At 49.7% G+C, this 18,745-nt stretch overlaps 2 long non-coding RNA genes across 3 annotated transcripts; one reads left to right on the forward strand and one right to left on the reverse strand.

The window, feature by feature from the left end:
* Nucleotides 1–1,491: 1,491 nt before the first annotated feature.
* LOC135320928 (uncharacterized) lies at nucleotides 1,492–6,888 on the reverse strand. The gene is made up of 3 exons (XR_010380300.1): nucleotides 6,726–6,888; nucleotides 3,703–3,832; nucleotides 1,492–2,109 (listed from the first exon to the last, which is right to left on the reverse strand). It is a non-coding gene; the product is annotated as an uncharacterized LOC135320928 (long non-coding RNA).
* Nucleotides 6,889–8,845: 1,957 nt separating this feature from the next.
* On the forward strand, nucleotides 8,846–14,527 carry LOC135320926 (uncharacterized). 2 transcript variants are annotated; one of them, XR_010380297.1, is made up of 3 exons: nucleotides 8,846–8,928; nucleotides 13,953–14,039; nucleotides 14,387–14,527. It is a non-coding gene; the product is annotated as an uncharacterized LOC135320926 (long non-coding RNA). The 2 variants fall into 2 exon arrangements; XR_010380296.1 differs by lacking the exon at nucleotides 8,846–8,928 and adding an exon at nucleotides 10,651–10,736.
* Nucleotides 14,528–18,745: the final 4,218 nt, after the last annotated feature.

Below are 18,745 nucleotides of genomic sequence, written 5' to 3' on the forward strand. Positions count from 1 at the left end.
CCTGTTGGTTGGTTCACTGTCCATCTGGTGCCCCCTCTTGTAGGAGGCTTTATCACATCACCCAGGGCTGATCCATCTCACGATCACAGCTGATTTTCTGCAGGTGGCATCACTTGCTGGTGACACGAAGGAGACATGTTAGCCACCTCCCAAACACTGAGGCTTCTCCTGGGAGGAGCCTGCAGACCACCAGTCCAGCCTCTGCTCAATGATGCTCCTCAGTGTCACTCCCGGCTTGCTGCCCTGGCCTCTAACTCTGGCCAGAACCTCGCTGGATTGTCGATAAATGTCACCCATGCACCACGTCTAAGCTTCGCGTCCAGATGTGACCATGGTTCTTCTTTACTTCCCATCGATGGATTGTTTGATCTTTGTGTAATCGTGTCGGCAGGAAGGCCAGTACCGCCCTCTTGAGGTCTCCCAGAACTGCCTCTCTCTGTAACTGTCCTAGCGCCCCAGGGGATCGGGTCTGAAGCCTGGCACTCAGACACGAGGATGATAGCTGGAGAGATAGGAATCCACTCCTGCTGTGGCTTCTACTGAGGCTCGATGTGGCCATAGAAACGGATCCCACAGGCCCTGACTTCACTTGACTCACTGCAGGGATGCTCCCAAACTGCCCCATTCCCCCCAGAGACCGAGGGCTTTCTGCTTGTTCCCGAAAGCCCCACCCCCGAGGGGGCACTGGGTCCAGTGGAGCGTCCAGCCTGGTTCCCCGCCAGCCCTTAGGGCTTTTGTGGGGCCTGGAACATCAACTACCCTCCCCTTAGGGGCCCGTTTGTCCTTTCCAGCCAACAGACCTAGGTCATAAGCACTTTAACTCACCTGAGGGTGTTTTCCTCACTTCAGGGGCAGTGAAGACGGGGCTTCTTCACACTCCAAGTGCCCCCGGTCTGGATGCAGACAGTCTGGCTCTCCACCCAGTCCTGAGTTCCCGGCCACACCTGCTGCTGGTCACTGAGTCTGTGCTGTGTTCTCTTCCAGGACAAGAGGTGCACTCTGCCCCCAACCCCGCCCCCACCAGCGGTGGCAGAGGCGGCGGACAGGCAGGTGAGATGGGGCCTGAGACAGTGCCCACAAATCAGTGCCCCAGAGGCCGCTGGTGACTAGAGGGACCACGCGGCAGAAGCCAGCATGGGAAGGGAGGAGGAAGAAGGTTCAGGATAAGGAGATGAAAGGGGGAATGGATAGCACCGTGAGTACCTCGACCATGAAAGGGAAGAGAAAAGACAGTGACAGCTGGAGCGGTGTTGGTGTTAAAAGCTGAGTGCTTTCTTTTTAAATTTTATTAATTACCAATATATATTGACAGATTTCTTATTTTATTAAAGATTATGTGCCATGTCATATAACAAGATATAGTATGTTATTATTTATTAAATAATACATAATAGAAGATATACTAGCATATTATGTTCTGTTTATTTATTAGCAGATAGTATATAATATATATGTAGGTGTTTATTTACATAACATATAATTCATGCATCTATGTAATATATAACCCATAACAAATAATGTAAGATTATCATTAATATATAATATAACAAGATTACATAACAATAATGATGTAATATTACCCATTGTATGTCTTGGTTCATGACACATTCTCATCATAGATGCCTGTCAGAGGTATTTATGTATTAAAATTAATATTAAAAGACACAGTTATGAACATATCACCCAGCATCATAACAGGAATACTGACAGAGACATACTGTGTCCTCTTTCCCTATCCTGTTCTTGGCCTCTTCTCATAGGAAATAACCATCATCCTGACTCCTGGCTTACCCTTCTCTTGTGTTATTTTCACACACACAATATTTAAGATCAGTTAAAACAAATGAACTGCAGGTACATGCAATGAAATGGATGAATCTTACACTCTATGTTAAATTGAAAAAGTAAGCCCTAGAAGGTGGCCTATAGTGTGCTATGCTTTTAACTGTGTATATATATGACAACTAAACTCACTAAATTAAGAACAACTACAGCTAGAGTCCAGGTGGGAGAGAGACAGATAAAATTTGAGGTGAGCAGGTTTGCTGCAGGTGAGCGAGATCCTTTCCAGTAACATGTCATTCTCTCTGAAGCAGGAGGCAAGGCCATCTGCTGGGAGTCAGGGAAGAGACAGAGGGAAGCTTCAAGGTGTGCAGAGAGCAGAGAACGTTAACACCACTGAGTGATAAGTGGGGAAATGTGCTCACTAGAGAAATCCTGGAGGATTGCCTGGCAGCGGCAACATGGTGGGAATTGATTTGTAGTCTTAGAAACCTGTGCTGGGAGAGCCTGCTGCCTGCAGGCTCAGAACAAGTAGAGCTGGGTGAACCGAGATGGAAGTCGGCCTGGTGAGGAACTGAAAAAGTCAAGGCTCAAGGGGGTTTTGTCTCTCATAAAGAGAGTGCTGACTGTGGATGCAGAGCTGGAAGGTGGGGAAGTGGAAGTAAGAGGAACGAGGACAGGCAGGAAAGCAGAGTCAGTGCATGATGCCCCAGTGAGGGTGAAGGAGTGCCAGGGAGGCTGGTGGAGAAGCAGCTTGACGGCTAGAGGTGGGCACTTAAAGGAGAGAGCATGGAACTTGGGTGGAGACACGCCCGGGTATGAGCCCGGGGGTAGGGTGAATGGGGGGTGGCTGGCTCAGGCTGACGGAGAAGAAGACCCTAAAATGACCACACTGGGTGGAGGAGGGAGAATGAACTTTGACGTCTTGATGGTAGGAGGCGAGGCAATACAGAGCTGGTGGTCCAGGTGTTCCTGACTGAGGCAGATGAGCAGGGAGGCCAGGGTGGCAGGCACTGATAGGAAAGGATCCGTGTTTTCCAGGTGCTCCCACGAGGGGAGGAGCAATCATCTGAAGGTGGAAAGTGAGCACAAGGAGGCCAACCCAGGCTCCTGGTCAAACTGGGGTTGTGAGGGGGCAAAGTGTCAACTCCAGAGATGGTTACCCAGGAAGCAGGGACCACGGGTGAAGTGAGGGGACACTCAGAGAAGAGAGGGAGAAGAGTCTTCTGGGTGTAGGGGGAAGAGAGGCCCCAGGACAAAGGAGCACAGGGGCACAGTGATGAGGATGGACTGGCTCTATGGTGACACTGAAGGGATGGCTGGATCTTTGTCCTGAGGGCTTAGGTTGGGGGGACTACTGGCCTCATGAGTATCCCCTCTCAGCAGCCTGGACAGACGCTCCCGCTCCTGAGGTCTGTGTGGCCACCACTGTTCCCGGAGGGGCCCTGCCTCCATCTTTTCTTATCAGACTTTCCTGCCCAGCCCCCGACTGCCAGCGAGGGAGCCTGGGCCTTGAAGCTGCTTCCCGTGGAGGGACACAGGCTCCTCGGAGAAGCAGGCTGATCTTACTTTTCTCCGTAACCCAGAGGCTAGCAAAGCGCCAGCCCATGTGTGGGCCATGTAGGGGCTCGGATACTTACCAAACTAACTCAAAGCAGTAGAATAGCAGAGCCAGAGGAAGTGATCACTGAGCCCACAGAGTTCACTGCCCACACCCCCATTCTACAGATGAGGAATCCGAGACCAAGCGGTGAAGCAGCCTTGGCCAAGGTCACGCTGCTCTTAAATGCTGGCCTGTGTCGGGCATGCCAAGTGATGTGCTGCAGTGAAGGGGCTGAGAGGGGGCTCTGGGGCCAGACATCTTGGGTTCAATTCCCAGCTCTGCCATTTATTAGCCGTGTGATTAATTAATGTCCTTACCTTTAAAGTGGAACTCATAGTGGTGCGAACTCATTGGGTTGTCATGAACACAGCATTCATGGAACAGCAGGACAGAGTTCTGTAAGGGTTTGCTATTGCTTTGGTTACTATTATTATCACCAATTGAACCCTGAAATGAAGAACAAAGGCAGCAAGAATTTTTATTTTAAAGGATTTTAAAATCCTCTGATGAATGCTTCATTTCATCTATTCAAGTTTGCATTTGACACTTATTAACAACTACACAATTGATGACTTTTGAGGCACTCTTGCTTCATGTCTTTAATTCTCACTAATGACACAGGCTATTTAACAGGCAGCAGTTTCTTTTCCAGGAAGAGGGACAAAAGGTTAAAATGTCTCAGTGCCTCTCGGTCCCCAGTGAGTTGGTTGTGACCTGTCAACCCAGGTTTGGGGAAGTGCCCGCTCCCCCTGGGCTCGCTGAGCTGCCCCGCAGCCTCCGGGGGCGCCGTACCCCCACAAGAATCCAGTCTCTTTGTTCCTATCTTTGTTTCATATCCCTCAAGGACTGCCCATGCCCCAGGGCTCCATCTGCCCCGCCAGCCTCGCCTGCTGGAATCCAGGACACTATCCAGGGTCTCAACCATCCTCTGTTCATATGACCGCCCCACTACTCTACATTTTGTCCTACAAGTGTGGGCTCCTGTGGCTCGCCACACAGCAGGGGTCTCCCAGTCCTCCACCTTGGGTAACTGCATTGTCCTGCACAGTGCCTAGCGAACCCATGTGGAGGCAGGAAGAATACATAACAACAGGTGCTCAGAGGGGCTGCCTTTCCCACTGCAGGGGCCCTAGAGAACTTTCTCCCGGCTGGTTATTCACAGGCGCTGAAGCTGTGGAATCTCGATCTCACCAATTTAAAGGGCACCATCACTAATTACAAAAGCAATCATTTCTTCAGTAGCAAAAGGAGAAAAGACTTTGTGTTCCCCACCTCAAACTGTTTTCCTCCACCTTCAGATGTTTCTCATCTCTGGACTAGGGTAGAAAGCAACTCACAGAATATTATTTTTCAATGTTTTTTCCCACTCTGAAGATTGCTTTCCCAGAACCGATGAAGGCTAGAATGGACTTAGCTTTCCTGGACTGAGTATTCAGAGGCCTGGGGTGGGAAGGGGAGGGGGGAGGGGAGATAACTCAGCAATATTGAACCTAACAGAGACATTACAATGTTCTATTCTAAACAGAAAGGAAGCAGGGTGCTGTAGAAACAGGAAAACCATAGTTGGAAATGCAATAACGAGTTACAAGAGAATAAACATAAAGATGTAAAAATGAAAAAGGACATCAAAATAAAAAAAGGTGGGAATGGGAGAGGGGAACAAGAAAATATAGATTTTTTTCTTTCTTTTTTTTCTTCATTATTCTTAGGATGTGTTGGAGCCTAAGCGATTATCAGTCTAAAGAAAATAGATATAGTAATGGGTTGATATATTTGAAGAATAAGGTAAACACAAATCAAAAGCATACAATACAGTCACAAAAAAACCAAAAAGAAACAAACTCAAAATGGCTTAAAGACTTAAATATTAGACAAGACACTACAAACTTCTCTCAAGAAAACATAGGCAAAACATTATTTGACATACATCTCAGCAATGGTTTCCTAGGGCAATCTAAGCAACCCAAGCAACAGAAATAAAAGCCAAAATAAATAAATGAGACCTAATTAAACTTATAAACTTTTGCACAGCAATAGAAACCATAAGTAAAACAAAAAGACAACTTATGGAATGGGAGAAAATATTTGCAAAAGATGAGACTGACATTGGCTTAATTTCTAGACTATATAAATTGTTCATACAACTTAATAAGAAAAAAATAAACAACCAAATCCAAAAATGGGCAGAACAGCTAAACAAGCAATTCTCCAATGAAGACACACAAATGGCCAATAGGCATATAAAAAAATGCTCAGTATCGCTCAATTATCAGAGAATTGCAGCTCAAAACTACAATGTTATCATCTCACACCAGTCAGAATGGCCATCATTCAAAAGTCCACAAACCATAAATGCCGGAGAGGCTGTGGAGAAAAGGAAACCCTCCTACATTGTTGGTGGGAATGTAGTTTGGTGCAGCCACTGTGGAAAACAGTATGGAGATTCCTCAAAAGACAAAAAAAAAAAAAAAAAAAAAAAAAAAAAAGACTTATCACCTAGTCCAGCAATCCTGCTCCTGGGCATATATCCAGAGGGAACCTTCATTCCAAAAGATACCTTCACCCCAATGTTCACAGGAGCACTCTTTACAATGGCCAAGACATAGAAGCAAACTAAACGTCCACTGACAGATGACTGGATAAATATGTGGTATTTAGATATAACAGAATATTACTCAGTCATAACAAAGAAGGAAATAAAGCCATTTACAGCAACTTGGATGGAACTGGAGATTATCTCACTAAGTGAAATAAGTCAGACAAAGTCAAATATCATATGATATCATTTATATGTGGAATTTTAAAAAAAATGATACAAATGAACTTATTTATAAAACAAAAACAGACTCACAGACTTGTAAAACAAACTTAGGAGTTTGGGATTAACAGATACAAATTACTATATGTAAAACAGACAAACGACAAGGATTCACTGTAGAACACAGGGAACAGTATTCAGTATCTTGCAAACTATAATGGAAAAGAACCTGAAAAAGAATAGACTATGTATATTTACAACTTAATCACTATGCTGTATACCTGAAACTAACAAAACAGCACAGGGAGTGAGTCCTTCTGGGACAAGGCCTCTGTGGCAGTGGCCTCCTTGTCACCGCTCCATCTCACCAGGAGGCCAGGGTTTTCAGAGGTGAGCGGACATAGAGCTCATACACTTCAAATTGATTTCCCGAAAAAACTATGGAAAAAACAAATTCACCTGCAGTGTGGGAAACATGAGCAGGGCCCCTAAGCAGACCGACAAACCCAAAGTAAGATGGCCCGTTGTTCAGATCGGAACCAGAACAACGACCACCTGGCCCCAGTAAAATTACCACCTCACCTGCAATGAACTGCTCGTACTCAATGTCAGGGATGTTTCTGTTGAGACTTGGGAGGTCAAAGGAGTCGGACCAGGGATCGGGGCTCTGCCAGTGGTAGAGGTGGCCCCAAGGGAATAGCACCAGTACCGGCTCCTCCATCTTCATCAGGGTCTTCAGGAGGAAGGCAATGTGGATGCAGACGTTCCTACGGAGGCTGAATCCCTCTGGAGGGTTGACGTCACACAGAAGGTACCTGGCTGGGAGCAAAGGAGAGCGGGTCATCAGGGCCAGGCCTCTGCACAGGAATCCCGGCTTAGATAGAACAGATACAACGGGAATCCCTGCACAGCCCACGGCCTACAATCCAGACACATTCAGCAGCTTCTGGTTTGTAAAGTGGAGGAACTGCCCACCCATCTCCATGTGGCCAATTACTTCAAGTCCGGGAGCAGTTGTGGAAGACATCTTGGCATCCGTCTAACACCAAGCACCTGACTAGCACCTGAGCACCCGTTCTCCAGGGGCTCTCAAACTTCTTGTTCTACAGAACCCTATACACTCTTAACAATTACTGAGAACTCCAAAAGGCTGCTATTTATGTGAGTTAAATCTATCAATATTTCCTGTGTTAGAAGTTAAATAAGAAGTTAGAAAAAGTGTATGAATTCACTTAAAAATATTAACAATCTACTGTATGTTACCATTAATACTCTTAAACAAAATATAATTCTATTTTTCAAAAGAAAAATCATTAGTGAGAAGAATAGCAGTGATTTTAATTTCTGCAAATCTCTTTTGGACTGGTGAGAGCTGAATTCTCCTATCTGCCTCTGCGTTCCCTGTTTTGTGATATCACAGGCCAGGTTTTCCCTGGAAAACCCCACAGGAACTCGGGAGAGCAAGAGTGTGCAAAAGGCAGGTGACATCCCGGCGTTTCTATGAAAATGGTTTTGCACCTCAGGGGCCTTGGATACACTTTGATAACTGCTGCCCTATCCAAGGCGAGACTCTTCTACACAAGAGCCAGGCAAGGGTCCTGGATTCTGTAATGAGTTACCGCCTCCACACCCCTCCCTTTTCTGTGTGTTTCTCACAAACTCCATTACTGCAGATGAGGATGTAATCCTCAGCTGGGGCCTCTAATCCCAGAAGGCTGCTAACTTCAAGAGAGAGGGTCCCATCTACCATCCCTACACCCCGCATAGTTTATTTTGAGTCAAGCCCTAGATAACTACTTATCGGCACAGACCCTTGTGTCTTATTCCTGAGGTTGACTGAAGGAACCAACATCTGGATGGAACTGAAATTTCCCTGCAGATAAACAAGGCTGATAAACCACATCATTCCAACATCTGACTCTGGGGCTCTTCAAAACCCGGGTAAGGACCCGCTTCATCTAAGAGGGGTCCTCCGCCTGCCCGTCCTGGTGGGTTCTGGGAGGCCGCGGCCACCAAGGGCTACCCAGACTCGCGGCCCCAGCCCCAGGGCCTGAGGGGGAGGAAAGCTTGAGTCTGTGCCCAAGCCCAGTCCCGCCCCGCCCCAACACACTCCCCGGCACCACAGCCCTCCCCGGCCACCACCAAAACACCGATCCCACCCTGGTTCATGTCCACCGGCCCCGCCGACTGCGCGGATGTACGTTTACCATCTGTGAGACGCCGCCCCAGAAAAGATGTCGGCCGCCTACTGACCAGGCCAGAACTAGTCGCCCGGCCGAGCAAGCCGCCATCCCCAGCAGCAAACACCGCCATGGTCCCGGGCAGCTGCACACTTCCGGAGCCCGCTGCACGCCCCAGAAGCTCAGGCCAGCCCGCGCGGAGCGCGGCGCCTGTAACCATGGCAACGCCGCAGGGCCATCCTCTAGCGCTTGCGTCGTGTGTCTTCCCGAGTCTAGATGTGCGAGGGCAGAACTTGCGGAGCCAATGAGAGCCAGGGCGCGGCCAGGACGGAGGTGGGGGAGGCTTATGTGGCAGCCGGGCGGGGCCGGGGCGGGCGGGGCCGCGCGGAATTCCTGACCTGCAGGTTGCGCCGGGCGGAGGCTGGGGCGGTGCTTCCACCTGTGGGCGGGGCAGCGGGGCAGCAGGGCAGCGGGACGGGGACACCCTCACCAGTCCCTGTGTGGGGATCAGCCTGGGATCCGTGGCCTCCGCTTGCACCGGACGTGGACCCAGTCTACCAGTGGGCAAGATAGAGGACTGAGCCCAGGCACACAAGGCTGGCCAGGTAGGGCACCTGAAGTGCAGATCCGCCAGGCCCGCTGCCGGCCTTGAATACTCGCTGCTAGGCAGTTTCCAAGAAGACGGGATCTGTCATAAGAGGGGAGGTAGGGCTGGGGTGCCAGATGCCGTGTTCGGTGCAGTCTGACAGGAGAGCCATGGTGAGAGGAGGCAGAGTGGCCCCTGTGTCGGCGGGGCTAAGAGTTTGGGGTATAGGGTGGGGGTGGTGTGTGCCTTGCTCTGTGGTCTCCCCAAGAACCCTCACTCCAGAGCAAGGGCCTCTGCTCCCCCCACCCCTCACTGCACTCCCTGCCTTCCCCAGCACCACCTGGGGTGTGGTCATGTCGGGGCAGGGAAGGCCCAGGCAAGGGGCTCATTCAGGGACAGGGGCCAATCTGCAGGGATGCTGGACCTGACAGCGATGTGGTGCTTCGGAACTCCCCTGGGATGGGTTTCTAACCAGTGGGATGGAAGGGCCTCTCCTTCCTGGGGTGCAGTTGGGGGAAATAGATCCATCATGAATGTCAGCCCTGAAAATGGAGGCCGCGCTACATCCATTCCTGGAAAGAAAAATCAGGCCCCTCCAGCCCAGGTGACTCAGAAAGTCATTCAGCAATGTTTGGGGTCCCCAGTTTAGGGTTTCAACTAGAGCTGAGCTGCTCAGGAGGCCAGATCTCTGTCCGTGGCTCCAGGAGTAGGCTTTCTGCTGGGGGACAGGATCCTCACAAACACCTGCTTCTTTGTGGGTCACTCCCCTCTGACAAGCTGGGAGGCAGGGTGCAGTTGTGGGAAATCGTGTTTCCATGAGGAGAGGGCCACCAAGTGGTGGGGGCACAGGAGACAGTGTGAAAGAGTCCCGCGGCCTTTCTGGAATCAAAAAACTGGCAAATATGAAACAGTGCATAATTTGTTTTATTGAACAGGCTGCTTATGTACGTTTGGATGGCCAGGTTCAAGGACTCTGCATCCCTCCAGGACAATAGCCTCAAGAGAAGAACAGAGCAGGAGGAGATATGGGGTTTCTCCCAGGAATGAGGCAGAACAGGGATTTCTGCAGATTTGCAAGGAGACCCCGACCACTGAGCACGGGGTTACAACCCCACGTGACCCCTGTCGTGTTTGGCTTGGGCTCTGGGTCTGGCCTGATCATGTATTCTTCCAGCTGAGTTCCAGAAACTCAGAGGGTAGACTTAGAGAGGCTGCGTTTGGAACCCGGTGTGGAGACGGAGGGTCGTTTATCCTGAGTCCCTTCAGCCTAATCACTGTAGCTCAGTTACAACACCACCCAGGCCCCCAGGGTGGCCGTGGAGGGAGAGCAAGCCTGGCAGGTGTCCCAGGGGTCCCACTGCTGTTCCCCTCCTTTATCTTTGTTCCCTTTCATCCCGGAAGGTGTGATTGTCACATGTCATGGTGACAAGCCATCTCTCCTCTGTCAGGTGGGGTCCCCACCCCCACTCAGCCTTCTCTCTGCATGGATGCTGAAGGACCAGGCTCACTTGAAGTTCTGAGCTTGAGCAGTAAGGTGGAAACAAAGAAACCAATGGAAACAAAGAAATAAATCATTGTGGTAAATCTCCCCACCACAGAGAAGCTGCCCTGAGTGGAAGGGAGGTTGTGGGCATGCCCATTTGTTTCCTGTCTCCCAGTGCTCTTCGCTTTCTTATTGCAGACCTGCATGGTTACAACAAAATGATCTGCAAAACTGAATATATTTACTCTCTGGCTTTTACAGAAAAGGCTGACCAGCCTCTGGTTCCCGTACCGGTCAAATGATAGGAGTACCTTTCCAGTTTGGAAACATCTGGGCAGGCCCAGGTTTGCAAAATTCTTTAAGAGTAGTTATGGAGTTTTGCTTCTAAACATTTTTACGGCTGTATACTTAACTGTGGTTGTGCTGTGTAATTCTGAGCCAGGATTTTCTCAAACTGTTTCTCATTTCTTATACCAGACACCCCTAAATTCCAAGGGGAATGGGATGTTAAGCAAGCCATGTAGTTTAGGAAAAAGATACAGATTTCATTTCCATTTAAGCATCGATGTATCTCCATCCTAGGCAGTATCGGGTCTGTGGTATTGATAGGGGAACTAAATAGCAACCAATTTTATAGAAAATAGTGGGTAATTGGGTACACAAGTTCTTCTTTTCAACATTTTTGTAGTGTTTGCAGTTTAAGATGACCATTCCTGAGAAACAGGCAGCCTCTTAGAATGAAATAGCATTTTCTCTGAACCATACTCAATTTTTATTTCGTAGACAGCCGGAAGGACAATCACACATCCAACAATTGGGGACCTCAAAGATAAAATGTAACTTTCTGAGAGCACAATCCCCCCGTCTCCCTCTGCTCTTTTCACTGTCCCATTGTCCCTGAAGGCTCTTTCGTATCTTCTGCTCATGACTCCAGTAACTCTTCCTCCTCTTTCCTCAGCTGGTAAGTTTACTTTTCTACTTTAACCAAGCAAACTGAAGCCAACAGAAGAGAACTTTCACCAGCAACTCCTAGCACATCCGCTCACCTTCTGATGTCTGTGACCTCACTCTCGCTTCCCCACCTCTTATTACAGGTGACATCAAATGCCATATCATCCAAAAGTCGCCAGGGGGCCCATCCATCCAATCTCCGGGCTGTCACTCCCACATGCATCCTCTCTGTCACTACCTCATCTATTTTGTTCTCCTGCTAGTTGGCTCCCATCAGTATATAAAAGTCCATCCTCTTAAAAGAAACAAACAGCACTCCTTGACCCTAATTCGCCCCCACCAATTGCCACCCCATGTCTTTGCAGCAAATCTTCAATGAGTAGTTTAAACTCACTGTCTACATATTTTCTTGAGCCATCCCCTTTTGCACCCACTCTGGCTTTTCCCCTGATCCCTCGCTCTATGGAAACTTCTCTGTCAAGGCCATCAGTGACCCCACGTTGCTAAATATAGTGGTCAGTTTTTAGTCTTCATCATGCTTGGCCCTTTGGCAGCATTTGACCCAGCTCTTCCATCCCTCCTCCCCCGTGTTCCTGCTTTACTTGACCTCCAGCCTATCGCTCTGCTTTCGATCTTCTGGCTGGTCTTTTGCCAACGTCTCCTCTTTTTTCCAAACATTTACTGCGAATGTGCCCCGGAGTTGGGTCCTGGGTCTCTCCTCTATCTCTCTGCTATACCTTTGGTGGAAGCAACCAGACTTGGAAATTGACATGCCATCAATTTCTCGATTTGTCCAAACTCCCTGATTCGCCCTTTCCATTTGGAACTCTCTCCCTGATACTCATAATCTTTTTCTTTCATTCATCTTGCTTTCACATTCATACATATGTTCTACTGTGTAAATTACTTTTCCAAATTTTGAATCAGTCCATACATATCATGTGAAATGCTCAGATCTCTATTATTTCCACTAAGATGCTTATTCTACCTTAGAACCTTTCTGCATTTCTGTATTTATGTCAATAAAGTGAATAGTATTTCTACAAGCCTCATAGTTAAACAGTGTGTTTGTTTGGGGCTACTATGTAACATGGAATAATGATACATCAACATAGTCCTTTTTCATTTAATTTTATGTAACACCAAGATGAGGTTTTTGCACTGAAGACTGTTTCATTGAAATTTTACCTACGTTATGGACAGTCAGTTTATGTGAAAGCCCTCATTTCTCCCCTTTTCTGATATATTTTCCATTTGGCTATTATAACATATACCTTGGCATGAAATAAAATTCCAAATGCATTCACATAATAAAATTAATACATTTAAATTATATTTTTTAATGTTAAAAAGAAAGAAAAAAAAAACCCAGACTCCTCTACCTATTAGGCATTTCTGTGGAAATATCTAATAGACTCCTTAATCATGACATTGAAGAACTGAGCTGATTCCAGCCCCTTTCCACCTGCTCAGCCCCAACTTGTCCCATCCCCTGTGGATGGAGAGGACATCCATCTAATTTTCCAGGTCCAGATGTTGGAGCCATGTTCTTTCTCTCTCTTTCTCTTACACACACACAGACAGCAAATCCAGCTTGTTAGAAAATTCTGGCTACTCTGAATTCATTAACCACCTACTCCATGTTCCCCACCCTCCTAGGAGCCACCTTCAACCCCTTCTTGGACACCAAATAGCCTCCTTCTTCCATCTTTGCTTTTCTACAATCTCATCCACACAGAGTCAGAGGGAGCCTATAAAAGCATACATTGAGGGGGTGGGTGTAGCTCAGTGATAAAGTGCATGTTTAGCATGCATGAGATCCTGGGTTCAAACCACAGCACCTTCACTAAAATAAATAAATTAACCTCCTCCCAAGAAAACCCAAAACAAAAGCATAAATTGGACATCACTCATCCCATCAAAACTCACTAAAAGGGTCAACATTCCATTAGGAGCCAAAGTCGTCCCAAAGTCTTCCAGGACCCGGCCTGCTCTGCCTCTCCGCCCACACTCTCCCCATCACTCTGGGGGCCTCTGTCTCCGGCTCTTCCTTCTTCCTCCGGATCTATTCTGCTTCAAGTTCATTACTCCTTGAGATCTGCCAGGATTGCCTTATTCCCTCCTGCATGCCTCCCACCCCACCACCATCACCTGAGTTTGCTCATATCACTCTTATTTTTCCCCAAGCTCTTGCTACCCCCATCATGTTGCCTGTTTTCTCTGCTAAAACTCTGAGCCCCCAGTGATGGGGAGTCGTGTCTATTTTGTTGACTAACAAAGACCAAGAGCCTTGGGAAGGGGTATAATTACTAGATTCCCATAAGTAGTAGGAGCTTATACAGATTTGCTGAATGAATGCAGAGGTCCTGGTCCAATTCGATGGAGCACTTCTGTGTCCTGCTCAAAGATTAACTCTCCTTTCCTCCTGAGAGGGTGTGACCACTTCCTTGGTGATCAAAGGCAAGATCTATTTTCTTTATGCTGTTAACCTTAGGCGGGGAGACTGGGGGATCTTCATTTATATTTTAAAATTTGATTCACTCTGCAGTTTGTCTCCTGTCTATGTATCCTTTTGGGAAACCGTTTATGAGTGATCATTCTTCCAACAGATTGAACAGGATCCAGGGGGAAGTACCAAGCCTGTCCCATCGGCCATCCTGTGTGTCATGTCCTGTGACCCAGTGGATGCTCAGCACGTAAGTGAACCAACAGGAGTGAGTGAAGTGATTGGAACAACTCATTATTGTGGTGGCTGCACTCTGTCCGATGCCTTGAGATTTGGGGAAGGGTTTACAACTGCGGAGGCGAGATGTCAGGTCCTCTGTGCTCTTCCTGAGTGCCCTGGCCTTACCCATTCCCCCAGCCCCCTCTGGGCAGCCAAGCCCAGGAGCTGGACCCCCGGCGATTGTGCTGATCAATAATCCACCTCACCCAAAGTCCGGGGGTAAGAGCGGCCAGCACAACTGGTTGTAGACTCTGAAGTCAGGTCCTTGGAGGAATTCCTCACTGAACAATGTTTTGGACCTTTTATTATTCTCTATAGCCTCCAGCTGAAGAAAAAGATTGCCTTAGGTACATGAAAGGTGAGGACACCTACTATCCCCATGGAGCCCAGGTGGGGCTGGGAGTCTGCTGTTTGTACAGCCGGTGGGCTCGTGTTGCTTTGGGCATCCCTGTGCCTGAATTCTTGCAGTACACTCGGTGGTAAGAACGGGGGTGCCTGGCAGGGAGGGAAGCGGGTCGGGGGACTACACAGCTGGGGAGACGTTAACCTGGGGTGAGCGGGAGCCGGCTGATGCATGGAATCTCGGTGCAGGGAACTCTCCAAACTCAGAGAGGTTCCCACTCCCGCAGGGTCCCTTTGATCAGGGTGCTAGGCTGTCAGCACTGCAGGGTCCCTGTGAGGATCATGGTGCCTTCAGGCAGTGGGAAGTGAGGGGTCCAGTGGCAATTAAATTAACTGTGCACCCAAAGCCAACCCCCGTCTATTTCAGCCTGTTTCCTATCTGGAAAACTGGAATGATGTTAACCATCCCGCAGGTTTGTTGATGGGCTGGGACACACTAGACAGCCAGGAGCTGGAATTCCTCTGTGCCCTGATTGTCAACCTTCCTTCACACTATTTTCTCTCACAAGTTCAGTCTCTCTGTCTCTCTCTCATTCACTTGTAACTTTCTCTCCTGCTCTGGTTTCATTTGATTCCCACCCTCCTCCCAATCCCCAGATGAGTGAAATTAATTTCTGTGTGTCAGTTCCAAATTCCCGGGAAAGATGCTCTGTCCCCTCTGGATTGGTTGTCCAACCCATCAGTTGCAGTCAGAGGAGTGAGTCCCTCTGTGACCAGAGGAGGGTCTCTGCCCAGCCCCCCAGCCACCACTGTGGGAGCACATAGCTCTCCGAGGAGGAGGTACTGGCTGTGACTTGGTGTCACTAAGTGTGAATTTATCTCTCCTCTTGCGCCACCTCCATCCTCCTAAACAAAGATGAAAATTAAACACTCCCGAGATTTGTGTCATGGAACACTCAGGGTGGGGGCTAAGAGGGCTGGATTCCCTGCTGAGTGTAAGGGGCTACAGTGATCCCCCAACGAGAGCCTGTAAAGGAAACAGCACCGGCCCCACCGGACACTTAGGGTGCTGAGTCTGCGTGACATTGAGCCAGGCTTCTGACCACAGCTCAGGGGTCTGGTCTGACCGGTTAGTCTTTGAAACCAACCAGCTTTGGATTCCTCAATCCCTCCCTGAGGTTTTACCTGAACCACGAGCTTCTGTATCTCTGAAGACAGATGATGAGACCCTTCACTTAAGGCATTTGCACAGCCCTGTGCGGGAATTTGTGCTGCACGGTCTGCCCGGCGAGCTGACCAAAGTTCGTATTTTACTGATCTTAGAAATAGTCTGGTTTCCTGATGCACTGTTTCACTGAACAAGCAACAGAAGCCACCTCTGGCTGATAAAAGCCAAAAAGGGACTTAATGAAAAGATACTGGGAGGGTGCATGTAGTGGCCCAGACCAGAGCCGACCCGGGGTCCGTAGGAGATGTTGGGGAGCCCCAGGCACCAGGCTGCGCAGGGTGCTACTGGGCCCCCTGCTGTCCCAGCAGGGACCCCCCCTCCTCCTGACACTCCACCTCACTGCAGGTTCATGTCCCGGCAGAGCCAGGTCACACTGAATCCACCAGCACACACCTCAATGGGGGAGTTGGCCCCTTCTCAGCTGAGGGCGTGCCTGGTGTGGGGAGAGGCCCAGTTAGAGGAAGGCGGTTCCCCTACTGTTCCAAGTTAATGCGCCAGTCAGTGCCCATCACTCAGGAGAGCCGGGCTGGTCTGACCTCATTGTGGTGACTAGGCCGTCTGAGTTCACGTATTTATTTTTAGGTTGGAAGGCCCAAGAGGGAGAAAATGTGGAAGTTCTAGTACTTATTTTATATTTCCCATGTACCAGGTGCGGTAAGCAAGCCACTTCAGACAAGGCCCAGAGCAACCACGTTAATAGGCCACGGAGAAAGTCCTGCAGTCAGGCCTCTGCAGCCCTGAAACCCGTGTCCTCATCAGCTCCGTAGTTACCAGTGGAAGTTGTAGGGACTTATGGGACTGTGTGATCCTGTGGGGGCTTGGATGTATATGTTAAAATCCACATCTTCAGAAACTCGGCTAGAACCACAGCCACTGATTGCACGGAGGCAGAGGAGGGGAGAATTCCAGCCTCTGGTCCAGCTTGTGAGGAGCTCAGAAATTGCTCCTTCTGTCCTGAAAACAACACCAGAGCTGAGGGATCTGAAAACCCACTGCTCTTCTTAGATCCCGAAGAAAACTGAGGGGGAAAGCTGCTCCCAACCCAGAGAGGCAGCTGGGCAGGCTTGGAGAGTCACAGCTCCCAGGGCAGAACCCGCTTTTGTAAGAAACTCGGGGGAGGCAGATTTAACAGTTCCCTAAGGCCAGCTGGAGGCTCAGCGTGGGGAAGTCTGAGTGTGACAACTTCAGGGGGCCAGTCAGAGGTGGCCCCTGCTCTTTTTCATGCATTTTACTTCCAGGACAGTACCCTGTTCTCAGAGTGAAAATCATAGGAAAACTCCTCATGCTTCCTGCCAGGAAAGGATAAAATAGCTCTAATGAAATACACCCAGAACATTCTCTTCCATTGTGGGGGGTTGGGTTTATTTTTTTAAATGAGAAATTATTTTACCAGAGCCTAACCAGCCTGGGGGAAGGGAAATCCTTTCTGTCTCACCCAAATTATGGTGAGGGGAAAGAGACACACTTGTGGAGGTCACAGCTCAGGGCACAGGCTCAATGAGAACTAATCACAGGAGTATAGATGCCCTGCTCTGTTCCGCTATCCCAACACCTTACCTCCATGTCAGTAGGGCCTCTGTGTAATAACAGGAATAAAATTAAAAGAAGTTAATGTCTCAGGAGTGTCTAGGGAAAACCCAAAGACAGCGGGCGGATGAAAACAAGGACACACAGGCAGCTTTAGCCTCTCACACCAATGGCTGTAGCAAACTACACACAGCCCATCCCAGTAGATAAACAGAAAACCTCACAGAAAAAACTTTATTTTGGTTCTCTTACCCAGTGCATTCCATGGTGCATCCTCACCTAGAATTGAGTGGAAGCAAGTCCATTTCAGAAGGGACATAACTGAAGAGGAATGGCTTTCCAGACTCTGAAGGGCAGAGAAACAGCAGCCTGGGTTAGAGAAAGGTGAGGGGTGGGGTAGGGGGTGGGCTGCCTTCTTCCCCAAATAAGGAACCTTCCTGAGGCCAGCACAGTGGGAGGGAGGGCCATGGGGTGGAAGCAGCCAGACTTCTTCCTGAGAACTGATGGGCTGCCTCAAAGGGACCATTCAGGTGCCCATTCAGGTGTCTTGACGGTGGGAGCCAGTCGGTCTGCCTCAGAGCCCAGGACTGAGGTGGGTGCACAGCAGGCAGGTCTTACTTGGCCGGATCCATTTCACTTCTCCGAAGCCCTGTGTAAAACATGAAGCGTGAACGGCCTGGTGAGCACAGCTCTGCCCTCAAGACCGGTTTCTACTCCTCTCTTCCCAGAGAACAGCATCTCTGAGCCCGTCCTGGGTGACCTCACAGAGATCACTCTAGTGGCCCAGGCTAGTGACCGGGAACATGTACCTTCCTGCAGCCAACCACAGACGTCCACTGATGCATCTTATACTGGCAAATATGTGAGTTCCTGTGCATTGGTCTAACAGCAGAGACTCTGCCACAGGCCCAAGAGGTGGTGTGTGGGACATACAGGGGTGCAGGACTGTACGCAGTGCAAAGGTGTAAGTGGTGGCAGGGTTCAGGGGCTGTGGAGGGTGAAGGCAGTTCAGGGGTTGTGGGGGTGCAGGCAGTGCAGGGAGTGTCAGGGGTGCAGAGGTACAGGGAGTGTAGGGGTGCAGGGAGGTGCTCAGGCAAGTGCACATCCTCGCAGTCAGCCTGACTACGGGAGGCTAGTACAATGGTTTGGGGAGGCGGAGGCGGCGGCGGCGGCGGTTGGGAGGCTGCCAGGGCAAGCCGGTCGATTTCTTCTCTTCCCTGCAGCCTGGCCTGGGGGGGCCTTGGCCGCCGGAGATTCGCCAGATGTTGGACTCCAAGTAAGCTTGCTCCTGGGAGGTGGGGCGGTTAGGTCAGCAGGCGGGGGCAGCGGCAGGGGGGCGGAGCGGGGCTGCCCCTGGCGAACTGGTGGAATAGCTGCCTTCTCCCGGCTGCCGGGCCTGGGAGCGGCCTCTGCTGCCCCAGGTCGCCGGACACACCTGTCCCACTCAGCTTGCTGAGTGGGGAGTGGAGGCGGTGCCGTTAAGGTGTGGGGACCATGGGGGTAGGGGGGCTGCCGCGGGGGAGCCGGTCAATTCGCTCCGCTCTCCACCGCGGCGGAGCCTGGGGGTGGCCTCCGCTGCC

This window comes from Camelus dromedarius, unplaced genomic scaffold, assembly GCF_036321535.1.
Source record: "Camelus dromedarius isolate mCamDro1 unplaced genomic scaffold, mCamDro1.pat HAP1_SCAFFOLD_189, whole genome shotgun sequence".
Taxonomy (NCBI): domain Eukaryota; kingdom Metazoa; phylum Chordata; class Mammalia; order Artiodactyla; family Camelidae; genus Camelus; species Camelus dromedarius.